Below are 14201 nucleotides of genomic sequence, written 5' to 3'. Positions count from 1 at the left end.
GTCTTAATTGAACATGGACAAACACACAGTGGAATCGGTCTGACTCACCTGTGTTAGTACTGTTAAAACAGGTATTAGGATTATAAGAATGTGTTTAGACTTCATTAAATGCTTGTGAGTTGCTGCCTGGGTTAATATCTGACTAGTTGCATTGTGAGCCTCTGTGGCTCTGTAAATCACCACACAGGAGAGAGACTTTACCTATGCGAAGTGCTGATTGGCAACCGAATGCATTACACCCTGCCTGGCAGGAAAGGTCCATCCACACCAGAGACACTATTATGGGACGTTAAAGACGACACAAGACTGTTGTTGTGCTCTTGATTTCCCATTAGCTGAGCTGGCAGCTCAGAGCACATGGCAGGAAGGGGATGAAAAACCCCACACAGAAGGAACTGATTATCTGTGTGCTGCTTGGACTCTGGGGGGCAAAGTTTCTAGGCATAAGCACGAGATCCCCAGCTGCTTAGCCGGGGTTAGTCCTAAAGAATATGCAGAGCTTGCTTATTATAGAAGCTTCTATTACCTTTGAAATCTAAGACTGCAACTTGTCTGCATCTATAGGATTACCTGCTTTAACTTCGTAAACAACTCTCCTTTCCTTTTAAATAAGTCTTAATACAGGTTATTACAGGACTGGCTACAACTGTTGTCTTTGTTGGGAGATCTAAGATTCAATGGACCTACGGAAGTGACTGGTCCTTTGGGACTGGCAGTAACCTGAACATTGCTGTGACTCGTGGGGTAAGGCAGTGGTTCTCAACCAGGGGTCTGGGGCCCCTGGGGGGCCACAAGAAGGTTTCAGGGGGGCCACCAAGCAAGGCTGGCGTTGGACTCGCTGAGGCCCAGGGCAGAAAGCTGAACTCCCAGCACATGGGGCTGAAGTCAGGGCCCTGAGCCCCACCACCCGGGGCTGAAGCCAAAGCCTAAGCCAGGGGTCTCAAACTCAACTGAGCACGAGGGCCACATGAGGACTAGTGCATTGAACCGAGGGCCGCATCACTGACACCCTCCCTTTGCTGCCTCTGGCCCCGCCCCCACTCCACCCCTTCCCTGCCCCAATCCAACCCCTGCCCTAAAGTCCCCACCCCAACGCTGCCCCCAGGGGGTGCAGAAACAGTGCAGGGTGTGGCGGAGGCTCAGGGCAAGGAGTTGAGGTGCAGGTGCTGTGCAGGGAGCTCAGGGCAGGGCATTGGTGGGTGGGTTGCAAGAGGGTGAGGGGTGCGGCAGGGGGCTCAGGGCAGGGAGCTGGGGTGCAGGAGGGGTGTGGGATGCGGCCGGGGGCTCCGGGCTGGGTGCGGGGGTGCCGGCGGGCTGTCGGATGCGGCAGGGGGCTCAGGGCAGGGGGTTGGGGTGCAGGAGGGGTGTGGGATGCGGCAGGGGGCTCAGGGCAGGGAGCTGGAGTGCAGAAGGGGTGTGGGATGCGGCAGGAAGCTCAGGGAAGGGAGCTGGGGTGCAGGAGGGGTGTGGGATGCGGCAGGGGGCTCAGGACAGGGACTTGGGGTGCAGGAGGGTGTGGGATGCGGCAGGGGGCTCAGGACAGGGAATTGGGGTGCAGGAGGGGTGTGGGATGCAGCAGGGGGCTCAGGGCAGGGGTTTGGGGTGCAGGAGGGGTGTGGGATGCGGCAGGGGGCTCAGGGCAGGGAGCTGGGGTGCAGGAGGGGTGTGGGATGTGGTGGGGCTCAGGAAGGAGCTGGGGTGCAGGAGGGTGTGGGATGTGGTGGGGGCTCAGGAAGGGAGCTGGGGTGCAGGAGGGTGTGGGATGCGGCAGGGGGCTCAGGGCAGGAGCTGGGGTGCAGGAGGGTGTGGGATGTGGTGGGGGCTCAGGGCAGGGTGCTGGGGTGCAGGAGGGGTGCCGGATGCGGCAGGGGGCTCAGGGCAGGGGCTGGGGTGCAGGAGGGGTGTGGGATGCGGCGGGGCTCAGGAAGGGAGCTGGGGTGCAGGATGGGTGTGGGATGCGGCAGGGGCTCAGGAAGGGAGCTGGGGTGCAGGATGGGTGTGGGATGCGGCAGGGGCTCAGGAAGGGAGCTGGGGTGCAGGAGGGGTGTGGGATGTGGCAGGGGCTCAGGAAGGAGCTGGGGTGCAGGATGGGTGTGGGATGCGGCAGGAGGCTCAGGGTAGGGAGCTGGGATGCAGGAGGGGTGTGGGATGTGGCAGGGGGCTCAGGGTAGGGAGCTGGGGTGCAGGAGGGGTGTGGGATGTGGTGGGGGCTCAGGGAAGGGAGCTGGGATGCAGGAGAATGTGTTTAGTGTTTAGACTTCATTGAATGCTTGTGAGTTGCTGCCTGGGTTAATATCTGACTAGTTGCATTGTGAGCCTCTGTGGCTCTGTAAATCATCAGACAGGAGAGAGACTTTAGCTAGCTGAAGTGCTGATTGACAACAGAATGCATTACACCCTGCCTGGCAGGAAAGGTCCATCAACATCAGAGAGACTATTATGGGACATTAACGGAGACACAAAACTGTGATGAGGATGTTAGGGAGATTCCCAAACCTGAGCTGGCTTTTGTAGGTGACAAATCTGAGGAACTGTCACAGATTGAAGTGTCACTAGAGGAGGTTTTGGAATTAATTGATAAACTCAACATTAACAAGTCACCAGGACCAGATGGCATTCACCCAAGAGTTCTGAAAGAACTCAAATGTGAAGTTATGAACTATTAACCAAGGTTTGTAACCTGTCCTTTAAATCGGCTTCGGTACCCAATGACTGGAAGTTAGCTAATGTAACGCCAATATTTAAAAAGGGCTCTAGGGGTGATCCTGGCAATTACAGACCGGTAAGTCTAACGTCGGTACCGGGCAAATTAGTTGAAACAATAGTAAAGAATAAAATTGTCAGACACATAGAAAAACATAAACTCTTGAGCAATAGTCAACATGGTTTCTGTAAAGGGAAATCGTGTCTTACTAATCTATTAGAGTTCTTTGAAGAGGTCAACAAACATGTGGACAAGGGGGATCCGGTAGACATAGTGTACTTAGATTCCAGAAAGCCTTTGACAAGGTCCCTCACCAAAGGCTCTTACGTAAATTAAGCTGTCATGGGATAAAAGGGAAGGTCCTTTCATGGATTGAGAACTGGTTAAAGGACAGGGAACAAAGGGTAGGAATTAATGGTAAATTCTCAGAATGGAGAGGGGTAACTAGTGGTGTTCCCCAAGGGTCAGTCCTAGGACCAATCCTATTCAATTTATTCATAAATGATCTGGAGAAAGGGGTAAACAGTGAGGTGGCAAAGTTTGCAGATGACACTAAACTACTCAAGATAGTTAAGACCAAAGCAGATTGTGAAGAACTTCAAAAAGATCTCACAAAACTAAGTGATTGGGCAACAAAATGGCAAATGAAATTTAATGTGGATAAATGTAAAGTAATGCACATTGGAAAAAATAACCCCAACTATACATACAACATGATGGGGGCTAATTTAGCTACAACGAGTCAGGAAAAGATCTTGGAGTTATCGTGGATAGTTCTCTGAAGATGTCCACGCAGTGTGCAGAGGCGGTCAAAAAGCAAACAGGATGTTAGGAATAATTAAAAGGGGATAGAGAATAAGACTGAGAATATATTATTGCCCTTATATAAATCCATGGTACGCCCACATCTCGAATACTGTGTACAGATGTGGTCTCCTCACCTCAAAAAGATATTCTAGCACTAGAAAAGGTTCAGAAAAGAGCAACTAAAATGATTCGGGGTTTAGAGAGGGTCCCATATGAGGAAAGATTAAAGAGGCTAGGACTCTTCAGTTAGGAAAAGAGGAGACTAAGGGGGGACTTGATAGAGGTATATAAAATCATGAGTGATGTTGAGAAAGTGGATAAGGAAAAGTTATTTACTTATTCCCATAATACAAGAACTAGGGGTCACCAAATGAAATTAATAGGCAGCAGGTTTAAAACAAATAAAAGGAAGTTCTTCTTCACGCAGCGCACAGTCAACTTGTGGAACTCCTTACCTGAGGAGGTTGTGAAGGCTAGGACTATAACAATGTTTAAAAGGGGACTGGATAAATTCATGGTGGCTAAGTCCATAAATGGCTATTAGCCAGGATGGGTAAGAATGGTGTCCCTAGCCTCTGTTCATCAGAGGATGGAGATGGATGGCAGGAGAGAGATCACTTGATCATTGCCTGTTAGGTTCACTCCCTCAGGGGCACCTGGCATTGGCCACTGTCGGTAGACAGATACTGGGCTAGATGGACCTTTGGTCTGACCCGGTACGGCCTTTCTTATGTTCTTATGTTCTTATGTTGTTGTGCTCTTGATTTCCCATTAGCTGAGTTTCCAGCTCAGAGCACATGGCAGGAAGGGGATGAAAAGCTCCACACAGAAGGAACTGATTATCTGTATGTTGCTTGGACTCTGGGGGGCAAAGTTTCTAGGCATAAGCAAGAGATCCCCAGCTGCTTAGCCGGGGTTAGTCCTAAAGAATATGCAGAGCTTGCTTATTAGAGAAGCTTCTATTACCTTTGAAATCTAAGACTGCAACTCGTCTGCATCTATAGGATTACCTGCTTTAACTTCGTAAACAACTCTCCTTTCCTTTTAAATAAGTCTTAATACAGGTTGTGACAGGACTGGCTACAAGTGTTTTCTTTGTTGGAAGATCTAAGATTCTGCTGACCTAAGGAAGTGACTGGTCCTTTGGGCCTGGCAGTAACCTGAACATTGCTGTGACTCGTGGGGTAAGGCAGGGTTCTCAACCAGGGGTCTGGGGCCCCCTGGGGGGCCGTGAGCAGCTTTCAGGGGGCTGCCAAGCAAGGCCGGCATTAGACTCGCTGAGGCCCAGGGCAGAAAGCTGAAGTCCCAGCGCATGGGGCTGAAGTCCAGGGCCCTGAGCCCCACCACCAGGGCTGAAGCTAAAGCCTGAGCAATGTAGCTTTGTGGGGGCCCCTGTGGCATGGGGCCCCAGGCAGTTGCCCTGCTTGCTGCCCCCTAACGCCAGCGCTGGCTTTTATATGCAGAAAACCAGTTATTGTGGCCTACATGGGCAGTGGAGTTTTTATAGCATATGTGTGTGTGGGGGGAGGAGGGGCCCTCAGAAAGATATATGGGGTCACCCAAGGGGACTGTCTGGGGTTCCATGTTGATGCTGTTACAGAGCCTGAAGCGTTTACACTGGATACTTGGTTGGTGAAATCTCCATACAGACCTCACACCCAGTTTGGGGTTTGTTCCCTGCTTCTTACCAGTCTGCCTGAGGCTGGTGCTCGTGCTCTCGAGTCACTGAAGACAACGTTACAGAGAGAGGGGCTGTGACTTCCCCATGATCAGTAAACAGGTCTGTGACAGAGCCAGGAACAGCCTTGTTAACCCCAGAGCCCCGTCACCCGCAACTTGGAAAGGCCCCTGAGCACACTGTATTAGGCTGCAGGAAGAGGTGTGCAGGGACTGCAGCTGAGCTGCCCTGCCAAGACGGCCTGTGCATCCGTGGACAAACCACCTCGCAGGGGGGTGTCCCCTGGGTCAGGAGAAGTCAGTGTCCAGCCCTGTGGGGCTGTGCTCCTGGCTCAGACCTCCAGCACTCACTGCTGCCCCTCCCTTCCCAGCTGCACTGTTCAGCCAGCCCCAGGCCTCTGTGAGGTCACCTTCCCCCCGCCCCCTCAAACCTTCAAACTGGGACATGGTGCACCAGTACCAATCAGAGTGCACTAGTGTAAATTTTGTCTACACTAAGGGTTTGCACCAGTGCCTAAAACACCAGGGTGGCAGAGACCTTCAGAAACAGCAGTACGGTGGCACTAGGACCTATTTCTAGCTCGGTCACAGACAGCCTGGGTGACCCTGGACACGTCAATGTTTCTCCTCCCAACTTTAGTCTCTTTACCCAGCTGCCACTCACTGGGGTCTCCTCTCTCTCCAGAGCTGCTCACCACTACAGTCTGTGTGGGTGTCCCCAGAGCTAAGGCAGGTCAGCTCGGGAATAGTCTTACAAGGGGGGCTGGGGAGTCTCTGTCCCTGGAAGTTTTTAAGGACAGGTAGGACAAAGCTCTGTCAGAGATAATCTACAGATATTTGGTCCTGTCTCGGCAGAGAGCTGGACTTGATGACATCTTGAGGTCCTATCTAGCCCTCCATGTCTAGGATGCAATGCAATATATACATATAAAAACCCAACATACAGAATAAAACCCACCACAACATAATGTCAGGCAATTCAGGGGGGAAAAAAACACAACCTACACTCCACAGCATAAAATGACAATACAAAGGAAAAGAAAGTAACACGATGCAAACGACGACATCCTAGGACAAAAGTACACAACAGAAAATAGCTCAACTCAAACCAACACAGCACAGGCACCAAACAAGCTGAGGCAAAACAATGCACCACAAAACTGCTACACAACATGGTGCGATCACAGTTCCAAATGGCACCATGCAAAACAGCTCAGCGTAGAACAGGACACAGCACAAAAGAGAATTATTTCAGTGTAGGCCTGGAAGGGATCTTGAGAGGGCGTCTACTCCAGCCCCCTGTGCTGAGGCAGGACCAAGTATCCCTAGACATTCCCAGACTGGTGCATCTCTAACCTGGCCTTAAAAACCTCCAATGAAGGAAATTCCACAGTCTCCCTTGGAAGCCAATGCAAGGCAAACAGAGACCAAAACAACGCTGCACATACACACGCTGGGCCTGGGGTTAAGGGGAGAGGCAAGAATTCAAACAATCTGTGTTCAGTTCCCAGTTTTGCCCCAAATTCCCCATGCAAACTTGAGCAAATTACTTCAGCTACACTGCAATTAAACAGCCCCTTCGCCTGAGCCCTGTGAGCTTGAGTCACCTGGCATGGGCCAGCTGGGGGTTTTTAGTGGCAGGGTAGAGATACCCTTGGTGTCTGTTCAGCACCTGTCACAATGGGGACCCTGATCTTGGTCAGTGTCTATGCAAAGCCCTGCACAACAGGGGCCTGACCTCAGTCGGGGACTCTGCAACTCCCAGCATTGCAGGATCCCGGATTTTGTTCGGGTTCCCTGCAGCATCTGGCAAATTGTGGGGGCAGGATCTCTGTCAGGGTCTGTGCAGTGCCCAGTACAGTGGTGGGGCGTGATCTGGGTCGGGGTCAGTGCAGTGCCAGATCCAACAGGGACACAGATCTCAGTCGAGGTTTCTGAAATGCCCAGCACAATGGAGGCAGCAGTTTGGGTCACAGTCATGCGCTGCCTGGCACAAGGGGGGGCCATGATCTCGGTCCAGGTCTCAGTTTTACCTGGCACAACAGTAAGGTCTGATCTCACCTGGGGTCTCTTCAGTGGCTGGCAGAACAGGGCCCAGATCTCAGTTGGGGTCTCTGCAGCACAGGCCCACGCTCAGTACGATAAGAGCCTTGATCTCAGTCACACACCTGGAGAGAAAAGTGGGAAGATTTTTGAGCATTTGATATCAGTATTTCAGAACTGAGGAGAAAATGGGGCACAAACTAAATATTTGCCAATATAAGGGACAAGCATCATGTGGGGAGATTTTATATCACCATTCAACCACTCAAGAGGAAAGAGGGGAAATTTGAGGGGATTATACAGCAATATTAAATCAACCACAGAATGGGATGGATTCTTCTTGCCTCACATTCACATGGCCGGCAGGGATCCCTGAGTGATGTGGCTTTCACAAGGAAGAGGAGTGGGGCTGGAGTGAGGTCACTGGCTATGGGGAGGGGCTGGCAGTGGGGTCTGGGAATGTGACTAGTACAGGGGTCAGCAACCTTTCAGAAGTGCTGTGCCAAGTCTTCAATTATTCACTCTAATTTAAGGTTTTGCGTGCCAGAAAAACATTTTAATGTTTTTAGACTGTCTCTTTCTGTAAGTCTATAATATGGAACTAAATTACTGTTGCATGTAAAGTAAATGAGGTTTTTTAAATGTTTAAGAAACTTCATTTAAAATTAAATTAAAATGCAGAGCCTCCCTCGGACGGGTGGCCAGGACCAGGCAGTGTGAGTGCCACTGAAAATCAGCTCGTGTGCCATAGGTTGGCTACCCCTGGACTAGCAGTTGGGGTGAGGGGGGGACTGCTGGGTTGGGCAGGTGGAGGAGGGGGAAGTAGCTGGACTGGGAAACCTGGGGCTGGGCCGTCTCCATGGGGGACACTTGCTCCTCCCTCCCCTTCCTGGCCCTTCCCAGGCCCCGTTGCCAGCAGAGAGTGGCCCCCCCAGCCCAGCCCAGAGGTGTCCCTGTCTCAGGCCCCCCCAGCCTCTGCCCATTCACCCTCTGCCCAGCTCAGGAATCACTCGGAGGAACCGGCCCCCCCCCCCGCCGCCAGGTCCGGGCTGCACCGACATTTCCCGCCCCCAGCCTGGTCTCACCCCCCCAGCCCCACGCAGGGACCCCAGGGTTAATGAAGGGCTCTCCCGCCGCGATCTGCGCATGCCCAGAGCCCCAACGGCACCAACCCTTCTCCGGCCCGGGAGAGGCTCCAACGGCCCCGCGCGAGCCAGGCAGAGCCCCAGCGGCCAACGCTCCTTTCCAGCCCGGCTCCGGCTCCTCTGCCGACGTCACTACCGCTTCCGGGAGAGTCAGGAACTACATCTCCCAGCCTGCCCCGGGGCCGTTTCCGCAGCCCAGGGAAGGGAGGGTTTCAGTAGCTGTTACTGCGCATGCTCCGTGCGAGCCCCGGTGAGGGCGGGAGAACAAAGCTGATGCTGCCGCCTCCGCTTGAGCCGGGGGGGCCGGCCGCGGGGGGTTTCTCCAGCTGGGCCCCGCCCCCCGGGCAGCCCCGGGCTCTGCCCGCCCCAGCCCCGCCCGGAGCCCCCGGGGAGTGAGAGACGCTGGGGGGGCGGGAACGTGACTCTGCCCCGGGGAACCCGGGAGAAGCCTCGGAGCCGCCTCGGCCCCAGCGGAGCCGCAGCAGGATCCGCCCCCCCCCCGCTGGGATGGGGGGGCCCTGCGGGGCGGTGCATTAAATCGCTCCCAATAGCCCTGTGCTGCTCCTGGGCACTGCGCATGCTCAGTAGCAGCTGCTGAAGCCGCTGCCCTTCCCCCGCCCGCATCAGCCGGAACGTTCCGCTTGGAGGGAGCGGAGCGGGGCTGGGGCTGAGCAGGGAATTGATGGGGTGGTCTGGCAGGTGGGGGCGGGGCTGGGGGCTAAAGGGAAGATCCGGGGGGGAAGGTCATGGGGGCGGGACATTTGAACTGTTTTGTGCAGCCAGGAAATTTCCGTTTGTGCCCCGTCCTCTCACCTACAAAGTCTCTCCAGCTTTTCCCCTTGTCTCCCATTATCACACGTGGCTATAAAATCCAGGGAGATTCCCCCCCCCCAATCAGGAGCTCCCTAACCGCCCCTGATTTCCCCCCTGGTCTCTCTCTACTTCTCAAGTGTCAATTTAAAATCTCTCCGATGTGGCAGCTTTCCCGCCCTTTATCTGCAGAGATTTGCCCTTGTTTAGGTGGGAAATTGTTGCCCTGAGTCATTCCCCAGCACATGGCTGCCCCTGGAGTGGGGATGGGAGGAGATGCCCATTCTCTGCCAAGGCGGGGATGGAAAAGCACGTGTCCCCCATGGAGACTGCCCAGACCGGAGCTTCCCAATCCCACCCACTGACCCCAAACTACCAACACAGTTTCCCCCAGCCCTCAGTTGCCAGTCACCTGCCCATCCCCCACTTCGGCCCCCTTCCTTTATCCAGGGACCTTCCAGCTCCCCCCGCCCCTTAAATCAGCTCCTCCCAGGGCTCCCTGCTGTTCATGTGAATGGTGGCAGTGGGGGGGAACCATCACTTTGTGTTTATGTATTGGATAGTCTCATAAAATGCAGTCAAACAGTCTCCCTTTTCCCTCTAGTTATTTAATACCAACATAAAATCCCCGTCAGATCTTGGTATTTTTCTCTCATGTTATCAATTGCTTAGCTTGTGGCTTGTTTTCTCTGCAAATCTCAAAGACTGATATAAAATACTTTAAACATTTGCCCCACTTTTCTTTAGTTGTCTAATTCTAAGTGAATATCCCCTGAGATTTTTTTCCTTGTCTCTCTCATGATAAAATACAAAGAAAATCTCAGATTTACACCTTTCCTCAGATTCTTGAACATGGATATAAAATGTTTGCAAATGTTGCCCGTTTCCGCTCTATTCATTTATCAAATATTGATGTGAAACACTCAGATTTTATCTCCTATCAACAACTGATATAAAATCCCTCTGATTTTCCACTTTCCTCTCTATAATTTGCAAAATGGATCCAAAATCTCTCAGAGTTCCACCCTTTCTTTTTCATTTCTGAACGTTGCTCTCAAAGCTCAGGATTTCCCTCTTTCTATATCATTATCAAATGTCAGTTAAAAATCCTCTCAGGTTTGGGGCTGTTCCCCGTGTTTCTAAATCCCAGCAACTTCTTCCTTCGAGGGAACCTGTTGCCCTGAGTTCTTCTCCATCATGGATGTTGTAGGGAGTTAAATTGCTCAGAGATCATCTTTCCCGTCTCCTTTGTGAATCATTTGTTCCCTCCTTTACCTCTGTTAAAATGTTTGCCGAAGAAAGAGACCAGCCAGATATTTAATACCCATCAAAGCCAGAGGCCTCTCCCTGTTTGGGGGGGTCAGTGGTTCCCAGCTGGTAACGGGAGAGTTGGCTGGACCCTTTTCTTGTCTCCAGCTGGCACGGGATGAGGAGGTCACTCTGAGTGCAGTGTGGGTCCAGAAGTATCATAAACCCCATGACAAATGGTCTCTGTGATGTAGCCACCTCTGGGGTGGCTCCATGGTGACCATTATTTGCTAGTGACAGGCCATGGACATGTCTTACCTCTCTGCTGAAGGGCAGGTGGGGGTCCTAGGAGGGCAGTGGGGGAATCCCAGGAAGCCAGTGAGTTCCTAATTGGGGTCCCTCGCTGGTGGGGGCTCTTGGTGGGATTCCCAGCCTGGCAGTGAAGATCTGGTGGGGGTTCTCTGGCCGGTGGGGCTCTGAGGGGTATCTGGGGTCTCTCTGGCCAGGGATTCTGGGAGTTGGGTCCCAGGAAATATCTGGTGGGACCCTGGCTGGGGGGATCTGGGTTCTGGGTACTGGGGGTGTTGGGGGCCCCTGGATGGAGGCTCTGGGGGCTGCTACTAACCATGTTCCTTCTCTCTGATCAGCTTATGCCAGAATTCTGGCTCCAAGCACTGCCTGGCACTCCCTGGCCAGGCCCAATCACCGTGATAACTTTCTATCCACTTATCAAACACTGTGAGGTGAAATCACAGATTTTGCTTTTCTCCCCTCTTGAAAACTGCAGGAACTTCCAGTTCCATTGGGAAAACTCCTGCCCGATTCCTTGTCCTAGATCTGGAGGGTGAGGGAAGTGGGAAGGAGTGCTACACTATGGCACTATCTTCCACAGCATTCTGGACTCGTGAGCTCTCTCCTGCCGTCCATCACCCCCTTCTGACAAACAGAGGCTAAGGACACCATTCCTTACCCAGCCTGGCTAATAGCTATTAATGGAGTTAACCTCCGTGGATTTATCCAGTTCTCTTTTAAACCCTGTTATATTCCTAGCCCTCACAACCTTCTCAGGCAAGGAATCCCACAGGCTGTGTGCACGTTGTGGGAAGAAATACTTCCTTTTGTTTGTTCTAAACCTGCTTCCTATTCATTTCATTTGGTGATTCCTAGTCCTTGTGTTATGAGCAGTAAATAACACTTCCTTCTTCACTTTCTCCACGCCAGTGATGATTTTATAGACCTCTCTCATATCCCCCCTTTGTCTCTTTTCCAAGCTAAAAAGTCCCTGTCTTTTTAATCTCACCTCATACAGAAGTTATTCCATACCCCTAATCAATTTTTTTTGTTCTTTTCTGAACCTTTTCCAATTCCAATATATCTTCTTTGAGATGGGGAGACCACATCTGCACGCAGTATTCAAGATGTGGGTGTACCATGGATTTATAGAGAGGCAATATGACATTTTCTGTCTTATTATCTATCCCTTTCTTAATGACTCCCAACTTCTTGTTTGCTTTTTGACAGCCACTGCAAGTTGAGTGGATGTTTTCAGAGAACTGTCCACAGTGACTCCAAAATCTCTTGAGTGGAAACATAATTTAGACCCCATAATTTTATGTATAGTTGAGATTGTTTTCCAATGAGCTGCACTATGTGTTATCCTGACATCTAGTACTGCTGAGATCCTGCAATCAGTGATATCCCTGCCCTTCCTGTTCCCTTTCTCCCCTGAACCCCACCAGCCCATAGTTACTGTTCCCAGCTTCCCCAGGACTCTCTCATTGTCTCTGGACCTGTCTGTCAGCAAGAAGCAGTGCCAGGGAGACTTGCCCTCTCTCTAGAGACTTCGATTTCTGGGACATGGATTTACTTTCTATGTGTTCTAGGAGACTCTTTGAAATTGAGTGTCTGTGACATTAACCATAGTGCAATCTGGACTGTTGAACAGCTGTGAGACTCAGTTCCCAAGCTGGGGTGCCTTTTACACTGCTTTACTGTGAGAACAGCCACTCCTGGGCAGGTAACACACAGTCTCCAGCATGTAACTCGCTCCCAGCTACACAGTACTGAGTGCTGCTAGTCAGCGACTCTCGAAATACAGTACCCCACAAGAGAACCCCAGAAAATTCTCTGCTCCCAGACTTCTCCCAGAAATGTGCATCTTGCACTGTCCAGCACACTACTGAACAATGGGAGCTCATATGAAATCTGTCATTTCATCAGTGGAAAATGACATGTGCCAACCTTGTCATTCCAAATGGAGTTTCCAACACACTTGAATCCAAACACACTGGTTAGGTAAAACAATAAAACAAAATTGTTAACTGCCGGAAAAAAATCTTTTCAGTGGCTAAGGGTAATGAGGCATAAAAGTCAGAATTGTTTACAAAAGAAATGCAAAGATAAAACACAAATTAACGTCTAAGTTAACAAGCTACAATGGATTCAAAGCAAATGTTTCTCTCTCCATGTGCTGAGACAGGCTGGCTTTCCTTTCAGCCAGGACTCCCCCGTAACCTGCCCCTGCCTCCCAAGTTCAGTTCTTCAGGATTTGTCATGGGAAGAGGGAAAGGGGCGAGAGAGAGAGTCCCAAGCATTTTCCTCACCTCTTTTTATAATTCAGTCCTTTCTATTAGAAACAACTTCAATTCTCAGCTGAGTCATGGTGACAGGCTGTCTGTTGGAGATATGAGTTTCAGGTCTCCCTCTGATAGAATGTAAATGTCTTCTTCACACCTTCCGCCTGCCAGTGAATTGCTGTTTGCCTTGCTATCTCTGAGGAACTGGTCTGTGGGTGTTCCCCAGAATTGTAACTTTTTGTAATATCCTACAGTAAAATCTCATAACTTTACATACAGTGTTGCTACACATTTTAACAGGAGGATAATATTCAGTAGATTATGTGATTTCAAGTGATACTTCACAAACCATACTGTGTACAAAATTGATCATAATTTTCCAGAAGAGTGAACATAGGATTACAGACTGACACAGGGCCTGTGTGTGTGTGTTCCCAGCAGATATGTGGGTTTTTCAATCCCTCCTAAGCAAAGTGTTCTGCATCTTCAAGGACCTGGTTTACTAAGTGTGACACTGCATGGAATTGTGAGACGCTTCCTATTATTATTACTTTGCAATTTTATCATATTGGTATTAATAATGAATTGTGCTAGATATGCCATGTTAGGTGTCAGGGAAAATGTTATAATTTTCCAAGTATGATCATTTTTTTTGTTTGTATCACCTTTGTATTGTGAGATATAGATACGTAGGGTATATCTGTATTCCAGACTGTGGACTGTGTTTCTGGGTGACACCCTCAGATCTATTGGCATCAGCACTGCCTAGCCTGTCTGATGGCCCGTCCAGGGTCATCAGCTGTACAATGAATCCATGGAAAGGATCAAGGGGATACACCGATTGAGTCAGCAAGACATGCCGGGGAATGCCTGTGTAACGAGAACGCCAAGGATTTTCCAGGCCTGTAACACTCGCTTCCTCCCCTTTGCAGAAATGGAGCCTTAGAGCAGCCCGGATCCAGCATGGGAGCTGAGACTCCACGGGGCCCTGGGAGCTGTAGTTCCTTGGCCAGCTCCCTGCCTTGGAGCAGGGAAGGAACTACATTTCCCAGCATTCCCTTGGCTGCTATCAACAGGAAAGGGAGGGGGGAAGCTGTGAGACTCCATGCGCTGCAGCTTGCTGTGGCTGGGGAGCTGGCTGCTAGAAGGGGGAGGCAGTGTGAATGGGGAACAAGTGTGCCCAAGGAGTAG

This window comes from Mauremys reevesii, linkage group 14, assembly GCF_016161935.1.
Source record: "Mauremys reevesii isolate NIE-2019 linkage group 14, ASM1616193v1, whole genome shotgun sequence".
Taxonomy (NCBI): domain Eukaryota; kingdom Metazoa; phylum Chordata; order Testudines; family Geoemydidae; genus Mauremys; species Mauremys reevesii.
The sequence above is the reverse complement of the archived record's forward strand: the minus strand, read 5'-3'. Positions refer to the sequence as shown.